A 20,088-nucleotide genomic window follows, 5' to 3' on the forward strand; every position below is an offset into this window, starting at 1 on the left:
AGTTCTTCGTTCTTCATCCTTCTGTCACACTGTGAGCCAATGTGCGTCACACCTATTCCGGTCTAATGCAATAAACCCGTTTACGTGACCATTCAAAGTTTGGCCTCTTTGCTGCAACAGATACACTTAGCTGCATTTGGGGGTCTGTTACAATGACAACGTATGTTGCGTACATATATGACACATGGACTAAGATCATGAACTCACTTTGGGAAGAGAGGTGCCGATGCCATTTGAATTAATGATCCGAGCAGGTAGGGGGTGGGGATTGTATAAGAGTGTGCAGATGTCAAATGCCCATTCTCCCTGTTCTGTAGCGGGCACAACTTTTAAAATGAGTACGAACGGGTGCAGGAGGCAGGCCCTTTTTTCAGATTCCGTATCTTATGTGTTCTTTTCTGAATCTTAATTGCATCCAAAGTGAATAATCGTGATTAGAGATGTGAGCTAAATACGGACCCCAAACCGCCCTCACCCACACCCACACACACACACACACACACACACACACACACACACACACACACACACACACACACACACACACACACATCTCCGAGCACGCCCAGCCCCGGTGCGCAGCGTGTGCCTGGGAATGCTGGATAAATGTCGACGCCAGGCCCGGCTTTTTGGTGCAGCAGCCTCTGCTATGGGCTCACTAGCTGCAAGATAAGGAAATATGATCGCAGGAGCTCAGCGCTGTATTTATCAGGTAGTCGTTGGGGGAAGAGGGAAATCTTGGAAAGCACCCTCACAAAAAGGAATTTAGAAACACTTGGCCTCCTCACTGACATTTCAAATAACACACGGCTGTGAAAGGCCTATGATGCGAGCCTTCCCATTGACGTGCTGACTTGTTGCTCGTAGCAGTGGGACAGCAGATAAAAGGACTGTTTGAGAGGGGTTCTCTTCTCTGTCATGATCAGATGGTAGGACCAGATTATTATTTACAAACGTATTTAAAATTGCCTAGCACAGAGAGGCTCGAACCTCCCCTTTGTCTTTTTGGAATAGTGTGTTCTGGGATATTTTTAGCCATAAAGTAAAGAAAATACTGAACAAGAGGTGACAGTTTGAGAAAGTCAAGGCAATGAGCTTATGTTTCACCAACAATCACTACTGGTTAGCTACTATAAAGGGGGATGTTCACCACATAGAAGTTGAAATACTGTTGCTATAGTCATGCTGCATATTTTCTTCGCCAGGCTTGTGCATAATAAATAACTATAGATTCAGGCCTTTATGTGTATACTGACTTGGGGGTTGACAAATGGAACCGTACCTACAGATTCCTTGTTGGGTCTTCGGCAGGTGTTATTCCATGTTTCCTTACTGACCATGGCAAGGCCTTTGATGATGTCTGTGGTATCCTCACTGCAGGCTCGATAGACCCTAAACACAGGCCCTAAGGGTCCAAGAGAGTTGTTCATGGTGTGGCCAAAACCTTGGCATGCATAAGTGAGGCTCCAGAATCAGCCTAGGACCACTATACCCTTTCAAACTGAGCTCTGTCACCCTATTTTCGAAATAAAAAAAGGCAACGTCCAGCTGGCAGTTAATTGGGATAGGTTTTCCCTATTCTTTCAGACGTTTGTTAAGCTCAACAGTTAAAAAGGAAGCCCAACTTACCTACAAATACCAGATTCAGGTAACACCTGGCTGTCTTAGTAACATTGACAGATGTGTACCAATTTAAAGGGAATAGGTGCCTCTAAAATAGAGTCTCATAAAATAACTCTAGCTTTAATATCCAACTGATCCAATTCCAGTTTTGTAGCCACTGTGCTGCAAGTTCACTGGCCACACTAGGCTAAGTTAGTGGTGTGGAGTAGTGTAAGGTAGATTGGAGTGGGGTAAATTGGGGTGGTGGAATAGGGTGGATTGTGGTAGAGTGGAGTGGGAAAGATTGGCGTCGAGTGTAGTGAGGGTAGAGTGAGGTAGAAGGGAGTGGGTGGATTGGGGTAGATTGTAATGGGGAGGCATTAGGTAGTTAGGAAGATCAGCGTGGTAGATTGGAGTGGGGTAGATTGGATTGGGATGAAGTGGGGCGGATTGGGATGAAGTAGGCTAGATTGGGAAGAGTGGGGTGGATTGGGAAGACTGGGGTAGATTAGGGTCGTTTGGGGTAGATGGGAGTGGAGTGGGGTATACTGGAGTGGAGTTGGGTCAACTGGAGTAAAGTGGAGGGGGGTAGATTGGAGTAGGGTATATTGTAGGATAGATTGGGATGGAGTGGGGTAGATTGTATTGCAGTGGAGTTGGATAGAGAGGTGTGTGGTGGATGGGGTGAGGTAGATGGGAATGGGGTAGATTGGAGTGAAGTAGATAAGATTGGGTTAGGGTGGGGTAGATTGGGAAGGAGTATATTGGAGTGGAGTACATTCGTGTAAATTGGAGTGGTGTAGATTGAAGTGGGTGGAATTAGATGCAGTAGACTGGACTCTGGAGTAGGTTTTTTTTAAAGCATGTTTTTATTGCAATTGGTACGAAATCAAGGCACAATAAGGCAATACAGATAACTCAAGGTATCCATGGCATTGCCATATCCAGATCCGCATGCCCAATAAGGAGATGACGGCAGTGTTTGTCAATTATATGTTATCATTGTAAACTCCTCTCAATATAGATTGGAGTAGGTTAGTTTGAGGTGGAGAGGGGTAGGGTAGATTGGAGTGGGATGGCCAGGGTTTGACTAGTTGTATATTGCGCGTTGCCTGGGCCTTGCCGGCCCTGACTCCCGGAGCCGAGACAGTGACACACAAAGACAAGCACAGAATGATTAAGCCACTCCGAGAGTCCGCCTATACTAGTCCTAACCCCGCTTCATGTCATAAACACAAAAGGCAGGGTTAGGGCAGTCACTTAGCCCACAGCGGTTAGCACAGCGCCCCTTCTTGCCTAGCTGTCACCTGGATGTGGATGGCTGGGATCAAGATCTGTTTAAACTTCAAAGACACATGATGTGTATTAAAGTAAATTGCCGCTTCCTCAATGAGTCGCCTGTCTCCATGCCGAAGTGTCACCTCCCCCTAGGTTGTGAATAAAAGATTGGTCTAACCTTTGCGACCTGTCTATAATCTGAGATTGTGTCAGTATTCCTCTGTATCTGTCCTGTATATTTGTCTTTTGGTCGTTCCTCTATGTCAGTCTGCCTTCTTTGTCTGTTATTTGTGTCTCTGTCTGTGTTCCCCTTTACCTGCCGGTCTCAGGTTTGTTCAAAACACACACACATTGTTATACTGGAAAACAGCAGGATCAGAAGAAACTGTGCCTTTCATCACTGTGCACTGTCCCAGCTGCCGTGATACCTTGGTTCACCTCAACTGGATCCTCAGGTCACACCACACACGTTTATTGGCAAGACAATGCCACTTTTAAGACACCTGCCCCGAACCACCCCTGAGAAAGAGCTGTGTTGTCAACAGAGACATCTAAAGATTTTAGGACTGCACAGGAAAGAGGTGTGCAGACAGGTCACATGGATCAAGCAAGAGACAGTCAGATATGCAGAGGGCACAGTTGGAATCCCTGGTTTCTTCAAAACATTTCTATTCTACTCCCACCTCCAACCACATATCTTTTAGAAGCTGCACTGCCTATCTCTATCCTTGTTTCAGCACCATCTTTATGTACATTTCTTTAGAAATCATTTGTCTCTCTTTAAAGAGCTTGGAAAAGGAGAACACTTTCATATTGGGTTGTCTGTCAGCTAGCTTGTGGAATCAAACTGTTATTTCTGGTTCTGGCAGCAAGGTATGAAAATATACAGTTAAGTTGAGTTTTCTCAATTCCTTTATGACACATTTTTGACAAAAAGCATTGATAAAGTCAGCAGGCCTAGCTTTAATGTGAAAACTCTTGGAAACAGCATGTGTGCTTCAGGTGCATAATGTGACTGGGTGGATAACCTGCTGCTCTTTAAGGTCATCCTCTACTATTTACTGTGCTTTGAAAGTTCATACAATTGAATATGTAATGGAAAATGTGCTGTAAAATTGGCCATTTTGGTCTGTCTTTTTCCAAAATTTTCTTGGAAGGAGAAAACCCTCAAACCCCCTTGTAGTCGTCAGGTTCGCACGTTGCTTTCGCTCGCTACGCGCCGGATGGGGGCTGGTCTGGGAAAATTTGCCAGGGCTGCTTTCAGTTCCCAGTCCGGCCCTGGTTCGTGTTTTCCTTGCGGGTAACCCCTCAGACTGCACTTCCATTGCAGCAGAGAAGGCACGTGTTTAACCGCTATTACTCACCCGCAGCGTGACTTTATGTTAGATTTGAGATGAATGTGGCTTGTTTTACGTTTTACTGCCGCGGTGGTGTCAACAGCGACGGCATGAGTTTATTTATTTAATGTTTGCTCCTGTTCTGTTGAGCTCTCGAGACAGAAATCGAATACAAAACTCGCAAAAATTTAAGGATTTTCAAATGAGCTGAAAGCGTTCAGGGACGTGCATTATTGGGCCAGAGAAACACCGCGAGACCGCGTGGGCACCTTTTGTGTTTTCTGAGCGAAGAACAAAAACTTTCAAGAAAAGACGCCTCCTGGCTCATAGGTATTCTCATTTGCATGCGCTTCAGTGAGATTACTTCACTCTTTCTTCTTAGTCATTCTTGGATTATCACTGGATTTGTTTCTTCTTACTGACTTTTGTTTGAATGGTTTACTAAAATAACTTCACAGGTATCTCAGAGGACCATCCTTGCCTGAGATTTTCTATACTCTAGGCCTAGGGCCACAGGAATTATGCGGCAGCAGAGGATCAAATTATGGGTCAGGAACGACTAAATTGTGTGGCAAGAAAAGCATGATTATGCGGCCTAATGCAGCACATTTTGTGATAGCAATAATTTATTTTGAATTATTTTTCACCTATATTGGCACAGCCTTAAGAAATGTTTTACCTCATCAGTACCACTTTAACACCCAAACACAGCCAAAATCTACTGAAAGATAACCAGTCAACATTTGCGAAGGGTCTTCCTCTTCGCTGCTACTTGTGTCACTGTTTTTTAGTAACTTTTGATCCATGAGCTAGAAACAATATTTTTTTGTTATCATCTGCTAATTATACAGTAGATGATGGATTATGTGGCAGATGGTGCAAACCCATAAACATGTGGAAAACTCCCAGAACAGCATAATCCCAGTGGGTTTGTCTATGCTGTGAGAGTCACAGTGCTATGTTCCGGGACGAGTGATTTGGGTTTCATCATTTGATGAAATGAGTGCCATTCTTTTGATCACTAATAGTTGCCATAGTTAGTTAAGATGCTACGAAAAGACCGAAGTCGGTTTTAGCTACGTCTCTATAAAAAGCAGACCCTCCAGTTTATCGCGATTTCGCGATTCACGAAAAAATCGCGAACTCAGCAGACTACCGCGATGGCCGCGATAATGACCATATTGGCCGCGATATTTAGAGAAAAGTGTCTCTACCGGGAGACAGCAAAACAAACAATGCCTTTTATTGGCTGTGCGCACCTCCCCACTCGTGTGTGTCAGCAGCTTCCCGGGGACACACAGACAGTCAGTTTTTTAGCTGCCAGCCCCACCCGAGTACTTCACAGGTCATTAAAAGACCTTTCACTTGTTAATGAGGCTTTGTGTTTCACCCCTTCTTTGACCCCTCTGCCTAGGGCTGGAATAATTAATCACGGGCGATCACGACAGTCGATGTTTTACAACTCTATTGGAGCCTTATCTTCCCCGACTCTGAAAAGAGTGAAACAGATAAAAAAGAAGGAAACTATAAAATGTACGAAATTGAAAAGGATTTATTAACAAGCAATTAAAATGCTTTAGTTGGGTTAGTGCTCGTTGTGGATTGACTACCTTCATTAAATAGATAGGTTAAGCATGAATGTATATATTTGTTTGATGGTTTGTTTTTCCCCTATTCACAAACCTAAAATTATACTGAGAGAGTGCCCTTTTCCAAAAGTACCTAAAAACACTGCCATGAGGGTTTCTGTGCAGTGGGAAGCCTCTTAAACTTACAGAGTCACCTTTCAGTTGCTAATTGCTGTATTTACATGCTAAACTGACACTCAGGATATCAAACCTTTGCCCAGACCACGTTAATTTGTAAAAAGAACAAAATCATGAAGGAATGCTGCCACAATTTGTGCAGCATTGCACCGCATAATTTGTCTTATCTGCTACATAATTTAGTCAGTTCTGCACATAATTTGATCCTCCATGCAGTGCTTAATTTGAGCAGGTGTTCACTGGTGCGTGGCAATGGCTCTTAAATCTCAATAATGGCACACATGACAGTAAACCGCGTGGTGGCACTGTTTAGCTGTTTCTATGGTGAGCACATCAACAGGATTTTATAATTCAATATACATTAAAAAAAATTATACCACCTCTAGCCCAGGACATTTTCTTAGCTTTGGGTGGCCTGGGATAGTACACACTGTCACTCCTGGAAGAGTGTGATGGTTTGTAGTTATATTGAAACTGGCAGAGCTTTAGTGGCAATGGGTGGTGCAAGCTGCAGTGGCTTTCTGGGAAGGGCCCTAGCACTTTTTTTTTTAAACCAAAAAAGCACTGTCCTGCCCAGACACAATTCTAGTGACCACAGTCAAGCTTTTCAAAACCTAAATAGAGTTAAGCTAAAAAGAATGTGAAACCTAACAAGATTCTGGAAATCGGAGTGCCCATTTTGACATAAATGTGGTAAAGTATTCTGAATAAGACACCATGACACAGGTGATACTTTAATGACTGAATAAAGGACATTAAATAATTACATTTAGTGAATTGTGCGGTCTACCTCCATAATATAAGGACTTCATACAACTATTGTTGACTTTAGGGCAAGTCCTCCAGAGGTACCAGAATAAGAAATTACAATGTCTGTGTACTTTGGATGAATACCTTTTATAGCACACTAGCTTACCCGTCGGGCGTTGCTGCGATCTCAGAAGAAAGAAAATGTATGGAAACTTGTTATGATAACATTCAATTGACATTGTGTCATTTTTATAGAAACGTATTCATTTTAATATGGAAAACATTTCAAAGTGTTATTTTAATTCAGTTTTTTTATTTGAATCCACTGTGATATTGCTAGGAACTCACATGACTGTATGAGCATAGCTCCCCCAGCACGGATGTGTGATTGCACAAAATGTAGTGGCTTAGCTGACATTGCTTTCAAGATTGCACTGAATTCAAAGCTACCTTATGATGGGCTTCATCAAACACATATTGATTTGATACATGATTATTCAATTAGGAATAGTGAGAGGCAAGAGCGGGTAAGCAGTATTTCTTCTATTATCCTGGTACTAAGCGTCCTGCTAAGCTGTCGGAGCTGCTTGGAATTGACTAACCATAATACATCCCAGATCACAAACGTCTTGTGTAAAACATGGAGCTTTTGTGGGGAACCTCAAATCTAGCATCCTCGGTTAATGTCGGCAGATGCACACAGTGCAGTTGATGAGTTTCATTTCAACCAACGCTTGCATTAACAGATCTTCTTGCTAAGTAGAAGCTGGTACACATGTTTGCATATATTTATCATGAACGTGCTGTAGCCCTACTAGCTCATGACCACACCCTGGCACACATAATTATGCACGTGTGGTACTAGACACTGTTCACATTCTGGGTAGAAAATCTACTCTACAACACTCAATGCCAACTCTATGCCACTCTACAATGCTATTCCACTCACCACTACTCTAAGTAATTCTGCAGCGTGCCCAGTGTGCGGCGGGCCCTGGGGGGATTGTTTTTGGGGCATTTATTCATTAGTTTATGTCCTATATGCAGCCTTGAAGCCAAACAAAGTGTCTACATTGTAAATAAACCAAAAATACATAGCTTCATGTTGTTAAACAACTAAAAGAAGATATCTGTGTTTGTTGTAGGAAAAACCACCAAATAAAATGCCGCTAAATTGCCGCTAAATTTCCATATTTGTGCCGCTAAATTTCCATTTTTCTGCCGCTAAATTTGCTAATCCATGCCGCTATATCCTGGGGGGTCTGAAAAAGGCTCTAAATTCCTAATCATAATCCTTTATTTTAATTTGAGGGCTCTGCAAAATCAAGTAATTTTTTCTTGTGAAATTCCATTAAAATTTCACAAACTTATACTTTCATAACAAAATGTGGTTTGCCGATATCTTGTGTCATTATTTTTAACCAACCAAACACCTCATCTGTAAAAAGATCTCCTGAGGGATATTTTGAGAAGAAAATATCTCTTGGCAAGACATTTTCTGTTCTGTATGAATTAATCTCTTACTGGTATTCTGTGAGCCTTTTGTTGTACTCGAGGTGCACACTTGGGTAAATCAATTTACACAAAATCACATAAAGCAAAATGTAGATACATTTCATGACTTTGTGTAAAGATACATTTGTTCATTTTGTTAATTTTACCAGCACATTCAAAAACATTTTACCAGGCGTATTTAAAAGAGACTATATTCAAAATTACAGGTGTGCAACATAGATCCAGGAGGGCTGGATCTTTGCCAGACTTTCAGCATTTCCACCTGTGTTATCTTTACAGTCAATGATTTAAATGGGATTTCTCTGCAGTCTGTGGTAATCATAATAATATGTCTTGGATCTAGCATTCTGGCACAACAGGTTCTACAGAGAACAGAAGTAGAAATGGTGTTCAGTCAGGTATAGGTGACATTTTGGAAGGTTAGTGGAAGAATACAATATGTGCAGGCAGTGCCAGTTCTAGGATTTTCGGGGCCACAGGTGTAAGGGAATGTGCGAGGCCCCTCTAATTTACATAAGTGACACCTTCTAGGCTCCGGAAGTTTCTTTGTGGAGACTCTCCCTGGCTGCAACTCCTTCTCTCAGCCACCTTCAAGCCCCTCTTTTACAGCTCATATCGGGCTGAAGGTGTGAGATTGCTTAGGGGCTCAGAGTTAAAACTGTGGGGGCGCCAAAGTGCTGACAATTGGTGTCCTGCAGTGTCTTTGAATGGGCAGTCGGACAGGAGTCTGAATTGCAGGACAAACCTACAAAGTTTGTTTCCTTGCAACTTGGATAAGAGGAAGTGCCCTCCTCCCCTAGGCCTCTCCACACCATCCAAGAGAAGCCCAGGGAGAGGGCCCTCTCCCATGGGCACAATTGTAAAGAGACACCTTTCTTTCAATTAGATCGGCAGGGTTACATGAGGAATGATGAGGTGCCTGCAAAGTGTGTTACCTTGCAACATTGACAACAGGATGTGCCCTCCTCCCCTAGGCCTTTCTACATCATCCTAGAGAGGCCCAGGGAGAGGGCCCCCTCCCATTGGCCCAATTGTAAAGAGACACCTTTCTTTCAATTGGATCGGCAGGGTTACATGAGGACTGATGAGGTGTTCACAATTGTGCGGGCCCTTTGCTGGTAGGCTGAGTGTGAGGCCCTGGGCAACTTACCACATTGCCCATGCCTAGCGCCGGCCCTGTGTGCACGAGACATGCACTTTGGTGTGAGATATTTATAGCACTCTTTGTAGAGTCTATCTGACGTGCCATTGTTTAGCTCAATATTTGATCTGAAATCATTAACTCTGCATAGATTGATAACTAACATGTTGTAGTGGTTCATGACACTCTTCAACCGGTTTATGTTATTTGTTTTTCATTTGGTTATTGTTGGTTTTTCCGCTTCAGTGTGGCTGACGTCCTGCACCCATAGGCTGCACTACCTCTTAAGTGCAGCTGACGAACAATTGACCGTGACAAGAAAATAATTCTAGAGCAAGCATCAGAAGGATTTTCAGAGGGCAGGAACAAACTATGGACCATGAGGATTCAATATGGTCTGTACAGTATTTTGGGACACCCAATAAACAATGTACATTCCTCTAAATCCTCTCACCTCCGTGAGGCCTCTGTTAAACATTGTAATGTTGATGCTCCAGGCTTCTATTGGCCATTAGAAGCCTTGAGCACTCCATTGTTTTCAATGGAGCTCCCAACATTCCAATGTTGAGAAAACAGTGTGTTGTGAGGATAGCATCAGAGTGCCATCTTTCTTGTTTAGACCAAGGTAATTTTTTTTTGTCCGGGCTCTGATTCAGATTCAGGGGGGGTGACTGAATCCAGTTTTCTATATGGTGCATATTGAGTTAAGAGTTTCTGAAGTTAGCCAGATCAGACCCTTTGCACCAGAAGGTGTCACGTATGGCACCCAACACCTTAAACCTGGGTATCAGTGTACTGATTTCAGTGTGAGTATAATCCATTCAGACCCACTGGAATTCTGAAATTCGGAGGCTGGCGCTTTTTCGGCATAATTATTGATTTACCACACTTGCCATCACATTCCAGACCATGGAGCATAATTTGTACATTTCAACAAGGGAAACATCCTTTACAACGAAATTTTTACAATGCAGTGCTATTACAACGCAGGTTTTACAACGAAAACCATTACAACGCATTGCGCTGGGGGGCTCTCTAGGATAGGTTATAGATTTAATTTACTATCCAACACCTTCCCTAGTGTCCACGGGGACTGAAGTTGGAATAGTAAATTAAACTATTCACTATCCAGCACAACAAAGCACTATGCGTTGTAAAGGTTTGCGTTGTAAAACTGGCGTTGTAACAGCATGCGTGGTAAAAGCATGCGTTGTAACGTCATACATCCTTTCAACAACAATATTTGCTCAAATGGACCAAACGTTGCTTAACCCCTTGCATGCTACCATCGGCCAACGGCCGACGGCAGCACTACCTCGCTAGTGCTGCCGGCCCACCCCATTTTGCGGAAGTGCCGCACAGCCGCGAAATCACGGCCGCGGCAAAGGTGTTAAGAGAAACTGTCATACACGGTGGCCTACAGTGGTAGACCCTCTGCAAAGACTCACACATTTGCTGGGGTGTTGAACGACTACTAATGAGGTGCAACCTTTAGAACTCACAGTGTTAATATACGTAAAAATGGCAAAATAGTATAAATATATTACCATGATTAAACTCACCTGCGCTCTGGTGATTTTCAGTCAGCGACGTGAGTGTGGGATTGGGAGCATCCTCTGGAGACCACACATATTATCTTTTTGTGAATGAGAGTTGAAGGCCTAGGCTCTGCTTTTTATCCCCGGTTTAGGATCACCTAATGATCCAGGCCAGAGAACCAACGGAGCATTGTGGTTGTTTCTTGTTCCATCACATTTCTCATGGAGAAGCATGGACATAGTTATATGCATTTTGAAGGTGACTTGCCTGACTCACCACAGCGATGGGAAGAGGGTTGACCTAGGTATCTCTCCTTTTGTTTAAACATACTTTAAAATCCACAGGTGCAGAAAACAGTTCAGGTAAATTGATTTTCACAGAAACACAGACCGGGGGATTCGTTAAAATGTTGCTTTCAACTGAAGATCTAAAGAGCCTTGTTTTAAGCTCAATTTATCTTTCATCAGAATGTTGTCTCTGGCTGCCCCAGTTTAACAGGCGTTTCATCATTAGGGTTCATTTAGCACTTAAAAGTCCAGCATGTGCCCAAACCTAATTTTATCAAAACGTGGTTTGCACCAGAAAATGCATAAGGAGCGGCTACAGGTGTTGGACTGACCTACAGGGGAATTAGGCAGTGCCCCAAGGGCTGGTCTTACAGGTCAGTGTGTGGGCCGATGTTTTGGGTGTTTGTGGGACGGTTTTATGGTTTGCTGGGTCCGTTTTTTTTACTGTTGATTTCTGTTATTGAAACAAACATTGCCTACCGTAAGTAGAAATCTGTGTAGTCTTTTGTACCTTGCCAAGCACATATGCAGTGTTTTTACAAGTTCAAAACTGCCTCAATTTGCAAACATAGGCCACTGTTTCTTTGTGCCCAGGCCTATTTTCTGTCCCAGTCTTAGGCCTAGAGGCTACTGATGAGAGTAAAAAAGTCAATGTTGAAAGACTTTTTTATCTTTAGCTTTCCATCAACCCATGGTGTGAACTCTATATTTATTTAGGCTTTCCTGTTTTCAGTTTCTATTTTTTGTAAATACTGGTGGGGTTTTTTCAGTGTTTTCAGTACCTTAATAAACAGTGGTTATCGGTGGTTACACATTTTCGTGCCATTAAAAACAAAAGAAACAGTGTTTTCCACTGTTTATGGAACATTTTACTTTTCATATTGCTTGGTTTCTGCACTGATAGTGCATGGTATATAGACAGTGTACGAACAGTGCATATAAGGTCCAAATACATTTTTACAAATCAAACAAATTGTTGTATACCATACAATACTTCTCTGAGTCTTTGGTCATGCACGCTCGCTATTTCCTTCACATGTAAACTTTTATCTGTGAAAAGGCCCTCTCAGCATTGGAACATGCGACGGGCAATGCCAAAACAGCTAGTAAACAATTTGCTAACTCTGGCCACTGTATAGCTTTCCATCTGAAGCACCTGAAGTTTGCGATTCTCTGGGACAGGTTCATCAACATATACATTAAACTGGGCGCATATGCCCTCAGAGTTATTAAAGTGGTTGTAATCGCTTGGTGTTGAAAAAGGGACACACTCAGAGGAATTTCTAATTGACAGGCACCCCTTTTATTTTTATGGGTGTCTTTTGGCAGATTGTACTCGGTAAGGAGACCATTATCCAGAAACAACAAATGTCCCAAAACACCAAATGAAAGGAATGGGGTCCACTCAGTGGACTTCATATTCGAGGGGGGGGGATCATTCTCCTCCATCTGGTCCTCTGTCCCGCCTCGGGGTACGGGGTAGGATTTGTTTCTCTCTTCCCTCAGGCTTTTCTTCGCAGTTCCAGAGGTGTATAGAGTGGATTTACCCTGAAAAGAACAACAACAAATAATAACATACGAAGAGGTGCAGGGGCTTTTTATTTCACCTCCACCATAACACCCTGGTGATTGTACCAAATGCTCAGTCTTTCTTTGTGTAGAGGAAGAAGCACGAAGAGAACAACAACCAAAAAAAGAACAGCTTGGTGCAGTGTTAAAGTCCCCACCACTTCCCCACAGCAAAGTGATGGGGAAAAGGTACTTGCCTGTAGCCACGGCTCTCCTTGGTCATGGCAGAGGGAGTCCTGGCGTCTCTCTTCATTCAGGACAGCTGTACTCACGCGTGATGCCTCTGGGCTGTCGCCTGCCATCTGCCTTCAGCCGGGTCCTTCCCACGCTGCTCTCACCAGGCACCTTCTCCTCCAGGCTCCCCTTCTCGCGGTCCTCGTTCCTGTCCTCTGCGTCTTCTCCCGTTTCCAGCGTTTCTTCCTCTCCCTGTTCCGTGTCTCAGCCTCCAACCGCTCCGCGCGTCTCCAGCTGTCATTCGGTCGTGGCAGTCACGTGGTCTCGGTCTGCTGGAGAGGCAACCTCATTTTCACCCGACCATACCGCCACCATCTTGGGAGTCCCGCTCGGGGAGGGCACGAGATTACAGTGGTAAGAAATTAAGCAGTACTGTTCAAAGTCCGGAGAAAATTACCCTTTACGGAAGGGATCTAGAACTTGTGCAGAGTACCACAGTGAGGCTTAGTTGACTTCAAATTCCATGGTTGGTGAAGGGACTTTTCTGTGCACCATTGCAAGGCATTTCTCATGTATTGTAAAATAAAATGTCCTGAATTGCTCATCAACATTTCTTTGCTTACCAAGTGGCACGCATTCTAACATGGATGCAGTGCCAAAGTCACTTAAAGTGTCTCCCAGCTACTCTCAAGGAAATGTTTCACAGCTACACCAATTAACGCTGAACACTTGGTAAAGAAAGGGGTTTTCAGACTCTAGTGTTTTGATTATGTCAACTACAGCAGTCATGGTTTCCTGTAAATATCTAAGAATGCAGTAGAGTACTTTTTTTCACATCATTATCAACATGCGACCGAAGATCCTGACATTTCTTGCCTTTTTCATCATCACTAAGCAAAAAGTCTGTAAACGGTTGCCACATGGATAATATAGCATTCACAGCCTCCAAGACTGAGAACCACTGACTAAATGATACAGTTGGGATGACCAGAATGGACTACAAAGTCAATAGCATTCTTCATTAACTCTGAAGATTGTAAAGATGCTTTCTGCAAACCATAAACAAGTTGCCATGATCTCTTACAGGGAGGCACTTCAACTCAGGTATCGATTTTTGACAGTTCATCACACAATTTTTTCATATACGTAGCGGAATCACTGGAAATATAAACTTCACTCTAATCTTTGTTGAACTTGGCATAAACTTTTTTCAGAAGCATTCAAAGTAATACTGCCTTCCATGTTTTCCAAAAGACTGGTTTCACCTTTATCCCAGATGTTTGTTGACAGAACTCTCTTAACATATACCGGTCATACAACTAGCATTGAATGTTTAAAGCCTGGGGTGTTTGGAAATTCACCTATTATCAATACTGACTTAGTAGAAAAGAGAGCTGATGTAGCAAAGGCTTTCACCCATTCTCTTTGGGTAAATGTGATGGTATGTATTGGGAAAGATTCTTATGAAACCAGCCATCAGTGAAAGAATCAAACATAGTCAAAATATCAAATATGATTTTGATATTTCCTGATTCTCAATAGTTTATAAAATAAATAAGACCTAAAACTTGCTTCTAAACCCAGGATCTTTAGACCAAAGACCGCAAAACTGAAAAAAGCAAAAAGAAGAAAGAACAACATTTTAGTGACATCCCTAAACAACAAAACTCAAGCAGAATAATGTTAGCCCAGTATTTCTTGCTGCTACCTTGTATAACAAAGTTACATTGCATTAGTCCCTTCAGGAAGAAATTATTTTTACTCTCCTTTTCCTTTCTTTGAATAGCATTTGGTTTGTGGTTGTGAAGGTGTTTTTTCAGTCTTTATGTGTTTACACTGGTGAGGGCTATTTCCCTTTCATGGGTTTTTATCAGTTATTATAGCATTACATCTAAAACAGGATAGCCTATCTATTGCTTTCCGCAACTCAGTGCTTGTTTACAAACCACGCTTGTGGCTGTTAGTTGAAATGATGTCACATATAATGTCCCACTAGGTATGTGGTTAAAATTGATCAATGTGGTTGACTAGTAGATCGCCGCCAAGAGCCAACCTACCCCCCTTTCCAATAACAGGCATGTGTTCACTTGCAGCCTTGTATTTCTATTGAGGAAATCAAATGTAGAACACAGATCATGTTATGTGAAGATAAACATATTCAGAGCAACTAAATTATGCGACAATGGAGATCCAAACTATCTGACAGGGTTTACTAAATTATCTAGCAAGATAGGAGAAAATATGCTGCATAACGCAGCACATTCTGTGAAAGTCTTATTTCCGTATTTTCTCATTTTAAAACATCAAACGCTGAGCAAAAATGTAATCGCTCAAAAACATCAGTGAGGTGACCATTTAACATTAGCAAGTTTTGAACATAGAGCTACAAAACATTATTCTTTTTGTTGGGAGATCTGCAAATTATGTAGCAGATGGCAAGTTATACTTTAAGTGTGGTTAATCCATAATTTTGAAGAAAATGCTACAGACGCAAAATCGTATAATTCTAGTGGCCCTGGTTATATTTTAGCTTTAAACAAGGAAGTTTATTGGACCTGGTTTGAACCACATTCAAAATCATATATCAAGCAACAAGTGTACACAGTCACATTCATGAAGGGTGATTTGTGTACAGAGCAGTTGCACATAATGATGATGATATATAAAAAAAAATAGTATAATCCAGAAATAAAGTGTATATGACTTGCTGTGAGAAATTGAAACATCTGCAGTAGCACAGAAAATGTTACTTCTAAAATCAATTGTACTACTAAATATCGACCCCCAGAATAGTGTCATATAAGAATATCGAGGGGCAAAAAATCGAAAGATAAGTGCATATAGGGAGTTTAGATTTACTATTTCTAAATCCAAATCTACGCACCTTGGAGGTATATGTACTATGTAGATTTATAGATGTGAAGTTAGGAATCTTAACTGACTTCACTGTCAATGTATATTTTTCGATACTTTGTTCCATTGATATTCAGGGGTCTATATTAAAGGAACACACCAAAAAAACACTGCTACGATTTCTGCCCAGATCACTGACAGTATCATACAGTGGATGGTGTAGAGAGTGGTTACAGTAATGTGTTACAGAGCAGCTGAACTGAGTGCCATTCACCACTTTCACTACGTAAAAAATAGGAGCATGGTGACTACCATGATTAGGTGGAGTATCGTGATAAATGAAGCAGAGCGCAGGCACAACTGAATGACTGATGTGGAGGAGGCGCCATAAACGATGTTCGTTTCAGAGAAGAGGAACCACATCAGCATCGTCATGATTTGGTCACCTTCGCAGAATTAACAGCTGGGCAGGCAATTACTACAAGTTCTTTCAAAGATGTTAAATGGAGGGACAGTTACCACTGACGGGGAGGGGACAAAACTGTTCAAGATGATCCCTTTTGCACAGAACATGGTTTTTCAGTTAGCCCTATAAGAAGAATTATTTAAACATCTCCTACCAAAGATCACAAACTTGGGACAATTTTAGGTCTTGTGTTAAAAGACGATGATGATTGCACAGTTACTAAACTGAGGGTATCGAGGTCTGCAAAATTAAAACTAGCATTAGAACTGACATTAAAACTGGCATTAGAAGGACCCAGACTTCAAGAGATAGGGATTCAAAATATGACAGATTGTCTAAAGAAATCCCTAGGTCTGAATAGGAATAGTGTTTTGTACATGACATTGAAAGAAAACACTGTGGAAGCTGGAAACATTCATGCAGAGTAAATATATAAATATAATAATGCATTATATTACTCAGCTGACGTCGCATAAATGGCACAACCTAAAAGGTCAGTGTTCAATTGATGGGAAAACGGAATCAGCATCAAGTGGGCAGAGAAGGATATCCTGGTCAACCCAGAGTCAGACACGCCGGTGGGCTCCCCTGTAGAGTCACTGAGATGACTTATAAATTCCAAGGCTGATGGCTCAGTACTAGCTACCGTCCTCCATAACACACGAAGCACACAGGCGTGGCACCTGGTAGAGGGTGCCCCCTTTGGACCGAAGTCCACTGCTAGGATGCCTCTCCTATTCCTTTTCCAATATGCCAATCTGGCTGCCACTTGGGAGGTAATGTGCTGACCTGGTAGAGGGGATGGGGGTGAGACTGTATTTGATTGCTGCTTTTGACTCATTAGGACAGATTTTGTTGTTTACTGTACATAGGTCTCTCATGCTGTACCCAGACGTGACGACCATACTGAATGCATTGCTTGCATCTAAAAAAAAACCCAATAAAATAGTTTTTTTTCAAAAAGTGGGCAGAGAAGCATTTTTGAAAACCAGAGAGATGCAGATGAGGCAGTCAGGAATGAAAAAGTTGTGACTGGAATGCCAGCCTCCAAAACGAACTTCTAAGTTTTGTAGGGTGAATTGTTAAAATGCTGCTCCACCCATTCTGCCTCTTTAAACTAATGGACAAACTGCGGTGCATCATGGCATGTTGCCTCTTGGCGTAAGCAATGCACTCAGTGCTTGATGTACATAGGAAATATTTTTACTTACTTCTACTGAGAGGAGTAATGACTACTTACACAAATTGCACCGCATTTACGAAAGTTACTAAGTGGCGTAGGTCAGTAAAATATGAGTGGCTTTCTTAAGCATTTGTAAAGTGTCCCCAATGTCGTATCAGTGTTTTAGTAAGATAATTCCAGTATTAATATTGTGTACATCTACTCAGGGGTAACTAGTTTGTTATTTAAAGTATTCTAAGAGAATTTCCACCCTAATTTGCACATTTAAGCTACAACCAGATGTTTCTGATATAATTGCTGTAGATATTGTGAAAAGGAAAATCAGTAACCCCAATTTTCGCAGGACATAGGAAGAAAGAATATGTTTGGGAAACGCATTTTAAATTGTAAGAAGAAAATCTGGTTGTAGCTTACTTAAAACCGGGTCAATTTTTCTCATCCTAAAGATTTTGCTTAATACTATACTATAATACTATAAATGTGCAAACATAAAGCTGCCATAAGTATTTTTATTTAGAAATCTTCCATACACTTATGATTGTTTCTTATGGCAAGCACAAGTTACACCTTTTTGTAAAGAGAAGGTTCCCCTGTAAATATCCCCAACAGATGTACCAGATGCTGGCATTGAAAGGGACTAACGCTTATACTGATTAGCCTCCCAAAACATACAAAGTTTGAAACATGCGCATACATTTAACATCAAACATCCTTCTGTAACAAAGGTGAAATTTAGACACACATTCTGCCTTATATACCACAAGCTGGTGAAATGTATTGGTCAATCAATCGATTAGTCAAATAAAGTTTATTACTCTGAATTGCCTTTCAAACACTAAATGTCATTATCATTAAATGTATTGGTCAATTTGATCAAGTTCAAGCTCTTTGGTCTCTCCACTTGTGCTTTGATTTTCTGTTTTCAGAGAGCGCTTTAAATCCCATGTAAATGGCATGGAAGATTGCTGTGCATGTTCAAGCCAATCAGAAATGGTGCAGTGAGCACATGAAAATGACCAGTACAAACACATATTTTCAGGTTGTGTGGAAGCAGCTTCCACAACTACAAACTGACAGTATCCGAGGTATAAATACACAGTAATCTCCGCCCTATAAGACATCAGTATACTGTTCATGTATAGATTTGTGGTTCTAAACACCAAAATAAAGACAGCTGAAACGTGTGACCAACATAGTGTCCTGTTCTCACCAGAAGTGGTGAGGTACTCTATTATAAATGTTACTGAGACTATGAACTGTGCAGCTATGTCCTGCGTCATGTCACACTAATACTTAAAGGAATGTGCAGAAAATGGATGCCTATTTCAAATGTCATCAATTACTGAGCAGTGACATTGAATGTGATATTACACGTGTTGGTGACCTTTCTGTAATGTCCATCTTCCGAGTACCTACCTCCACCCCACCTCCTCAGTGTTCTCCTTTTATTTTTCTCCCCCTTTCTTCTTTCCTCTTTTAATTGCACATTTCTAATCACTGTCTCTTTTTCCCCTCTCCTCTTTCATTAACATAGTTTTTCTCACTCACGATTCCTTTCCCTCTCTCAGGCTGTCCCCCGTCTCTTCTGTACTCTTCCCTGCTCATCGTTTATTCTATCCTTACAATTCACACTATCCCTCTATGTTCCCTTCTTTCTTTTATGCACAAAAGAAAGAAGCAGTAGAACAATTCTGAATGAAAGGGGGATACTGAAATAGAGGACGATGTAATACATAAAAGTATAGCAAAGAGAGCTGGTAATGATGTTCAATCTCTCACTAGGAGCAACAAATCCTGTTCAGGACAATGAGAAGGATCTATTCTTAAACGTGTTGTTCTGCATTGTCCTGAAGAAGGCTTAATAACTGATTTTCAATAAGTCATCCTTGCTACCCCGATCTGCTATCCTTTGCTAAGATGAAGGAAAAGATCATAGCCATGCATTTACATTTTAACCTCAAACTGCCAACCTGATTTCTTTCATTCAAATAATGAGATAAAGGCAACACAGTTGAGGATTGAGGACAAGCCTTTACTATAAGTAAGGGACGGCACAATACCTATACTAGCCCTTCATGCTCTCCATTGGTCCTCCTAGACAGACAAGCTTCACTCATCGTAGCAAGCAGCCTCATTGTAGAGTGACTTAAAGCTTGGACGTTTTAAGTTAGTTGACGTGCAACCAATGAAATGTAATGCAATGATGTTTTACAATTCCAAATTAAACAGCCACCTAGAACATCACTATGACCTGTCAAAAGGTGCAAATTCACCAATGTCATATCCTCTTTTATAATGTTGTTGATATTTAAATATATGTTTTGAAAACAGACATTTATGGTAAGTGTCATGGTAGAGGTTTGGCACATGCTCTGTGTATGTAGATGTTTTTGATGGGGCAGAACCCTTAAAATCAGAATGTTATATGCCACATTCGGGGTGGTCTTGTTTTGTTTGTTACATTTTATGACAATAAGCACAATTGGAAAAATTAAAGAAATTCTAGTGTACTGATACAACGAAATCAGAATGTGGCCCTACATATCAAAGAAATATGATTGTATCCCGATACTTCATAGGGATATACATTTACTCTAGTCACCTTTGAAGTAGATATGGTCCTATTCT

At 41.6% G+C, this 20,088-nt stretch overlaps 1 protein-coding gene across 2 annotated transcripts in view; it reads left to right on the forward strand.

Moving 5' to 3' along the window:
- Positions 1-20,088, forward strand: part of ARHGAP24 (Rho GTPase activating protein 24) — a 1,593,044-nt gene that overhangs the window by 1,159,399 nt on the left and 413,557 nt on the right. The gene's annotated exons all lie outside the window — the stretch shown is intronic.

This window comes from Lissotriton vulgaris, chromosome 3_1 (assembly GCF_964263255.1).
Source record: "Lissotriton vulgaris chromosome 3_1, aLisVul1.2, whole genome shotgun sequence".
Taxonomy (NCBI): domain Eukaryota; kingdom Metazoa; phylum Chordata; class Amphibia; order Caudata; family Salamandridae; genus Lissotriton; species Lissotriton vulgaris.